This window comes from Liolophura sinensis, chromosome 12, assembly GCF_032854445.1.
Source record: "Liolophura sinensis isolate JHLJ2023 chromosome 12, CUHK_Ljap_v2, whole genome shotgun sequence".
NCBI lineage: Eukaryota > Metazoa > Mollusca > Polyplacophora > Chitonida > Chitonidae > Liolophura > Liolophura sinensis.
In genome coordinates, this window is record NC_088306.1 from 15,784,701 (window position 1) to 15,788,063 (window position 3,363).

A 3,363-nucleotide genomic window follows, 5' to 3' on the forward strand; every position below is an offset into this window, starting at 1 on the left:
ACCTTTCTGCATGTATAAAGTACAACATCCATGAGGAGGGCGGTGGATAATTTACCTTCCTGCAGGTATAAGGTACAACATCCACGAGGAGGACGGTGGCTAATTTACCTTCCTGCAGGTATAAGGTACAATATCCATGAGGAGGACGGTGGCTAATTTAACTTCCTACTGGTATAAAGTATAACATCCATGAGGAGGACGGTGGCTAATTTACCTTCCTGCAGGTACCAGGTACAACATCTATGAGGAGGACGGTTCCATCCAACATGCATTGGTGTTCCTGAAACCTACGAGCCGGATGTATTTGTTTGACCAAGTTGCACGGTAAGTTCCACTAGAAAACATGTCAATGCATGTCAATGCTAAAACTGTTAAAAACCGTCTTTGACGTATCTCTACATAATGTGAGGTTTGGACACTTACGTCTGGCATAAGATACACCATCTTTTAAAACAAGCCCCTAAAGGGCATGATTTCCTGCAAATTACCTTTAGTTTGTCAAAGCCTTTATTTGTGATTATTTTGTGTGTTTATATATATGGTAAAAGTGAAATGAATTGGATATTAAAAAGCAAGGTGCATGACAACGTTTATTATGTATTATATTTTAATGACCATATCTATGTCTCTGTTTACAGAAACACCAATCCCCAGCAAAGCTTTGATTTGGGGAAAATGGACAACTATGTTGTATCTGCAACAAAGCGTAAATGTGGTGTAAATTATGGGATATTCTTTTAAATATTCCCAACTTTTTTACGGCCAGCCATCGTTGTTCGGCAACATTCCATTCTGAATGAATTTTATGACTGATTACTGAGATATCAATTCTTTAAGCAAAACAGATATCGTTGGTGAAGTGAGAGGATGCTCACAGTTATGGAGCTGATTATTGATGTTTGCTCTTCAGGACATATTGGCAATGTAAAGCCTGTGCAGAGTGGTTTCACCCAGACTATATGGACGACAATGAAGACGGCAACCCTACCAATTTCATCTGCGATACCTGTGTGGTAACTATACTTGCTTTATAAACTCATGCATGAATATAATTTATAAAAATTTTCTCCCAATCCACCAATATCGTCAATGCCAAAAAGAAACATTGCATTCCACGTTTCGTCATTTAAAGTTTTCTACCTTTTAATCACAATCTACCTAAAAAACCAAGGCAGACGAGGAAGATCGGTAGATCTGCAGTAGTACAAGTATGTATACATCCAATGGTTCACTTACTTTCCTGCGCATTACTGTATGGAACTCTAATTCAGTTTTCTCATATATTTCATAATTTTATTAGGGAACCCTCCTCCGTACATGCGTTGACTGTAATTGAGACCTCCACAACACATACAAAGCATTTCCAACTAATTCGCAGTGAGGAAAAATTATGCACAATATAACAGATGACAAAGAACAAAGTTGCATATTGCAGGAATTTTTTGACAGTTTTATGTTTGTTACACAGGTGCCCTGTAGAGAAGAAGATGACAAAATAGCATCACATGAGCTACACGAAGGGCTCCCACAGCAAGGATAACCTTATTACTACACGTAGCGCAGCGCAATGACCCAGAAGCCTCCCACCAATGTGGGGTCGCTGTGAGTTTAAGTCCAGCTCATGCTGGCTTCCTCTCCGGCCGTAGGTGGGAAGGTCTGCAGCAACCTGCGGATGGTCATGGGTTTCCCCTCGGGCTTTGCCCGGTTTCCTCCCACCATAACACTGTCGTATAAGTGAAATATTATTGAATACGGCGTAAAACACCAATCAAATAAATAAATAAATAAATATTACTACACGCTGATTGAGTGAGTGAGTGCTTTGGGTTTAACGTCGTACTGAACAATTTTTCAGTCATATGACGACGAGGAGTCCTTCTAGGGTATGCATATGTAGTGTGTCTTCTTGTGATAGGGTGAGTTCATGCCGCCAAAGTTTGCCGCCACTAGAACATCATGCCGAAGACACCAAACGTGACACCCCCTCCAGTCACATTATACTGACACCGGGCCGAACAGTCATGTTTCCTTGCTCTAACCTCTCAATGCTAAACGGCAAGCGAGGCAGCAACAAGTACCGTTGGTATGACCCGACAAGTAGAAAAATACAAGTAGAAAAATACCATTAAACTATGTCTGATAACTTTTGGATTTTTAATCTTAGTAAACACAATGTTTGGATTGTATATATATGCCGCATAATGTTGATATTTCAGGGTGGTGTGATAGACCAGTATGTGGAGGGCTTGTTGACACACAAAGACTCAAAGTGGTATTTTCAGCTTAAGTCTGTACATTTCATTTAATTTCTTTGTCTTTTACATATTTTTCTATATTTCCTCATATGCGTACGCGCATTGTGGAGTTTCGCACAGTCAATGGTGTGAACAACAATTAGCTTAGGAATACCTACACATTTTACTGTGAAATTATAATTTACAGACACAGTGTATTTAATTGACACTTGTATTTGACTACATACAGTAGTTTTAAACATATGATCATCTCTGCATTTCCCATTTCTTCTATATTGACGCGCAGCACGCTGTACATTCATGTCACACAAACTCGAAAGATTTCGCTGCTATTTGAGGAATAATTGCTGGGGTACAAATAATTAATTTGTTACATGACATATAGTTTAATGTATTGTTTCACATCATATAGCCTGATGGTAGCATGTGATTTCATAAAGATCTTCATGCTCTTCATCGCCCGGGATATATTATAATGTATCTAAAAAGAGTGGTTTAGAGTGTTTTATTGTGTTATATTGATATTTTCTCATAACCCCTTGCTCGTACAACTGTGTACATAATTATGTGTTTATCTAGGCCCGAGAGCTCTGAGCTGGAGATTTTCTTGACAAATCCGAGAAGGGAATTTCTAACCGGCTTTGGTTTCGGTTATGTCCTCGACTTGGTACGTAAAAGTGTGATTTCGGTGTATAAGTTGTTTATAAACTGATATTGACTTAGCTTGATCTATATGTACTAAAAATACTCTTTGCATGGAAAAAGTTTTTCGTTTCTTGTTTTCATCCAGTTTTCATCCTTATCTACTTCTGGCTGAAAGCACATTTGCTTATTGGGCAAGCCCTGTTACTATATTTATGTATGTTTTACGTACCAAAAACAACGCTGCAGGAGTTTGGAATTTTGTAAATGTTTTGTGAGTAAATTATGGTAATTCTGGGTGTTATTTCCAACTGGTATGTGTATGGTACTTAGTAAGATTTTCTCTTTTAGGCTTATACATATCTCGAAGCCTATGTGGCAAAAAGTTCTTCAAAATGAAGCTTAGGGACAAAAGGTACGTATAGGTACATGTAGGTAGGGTGGTTACCAGTAATCCCGGTCTACT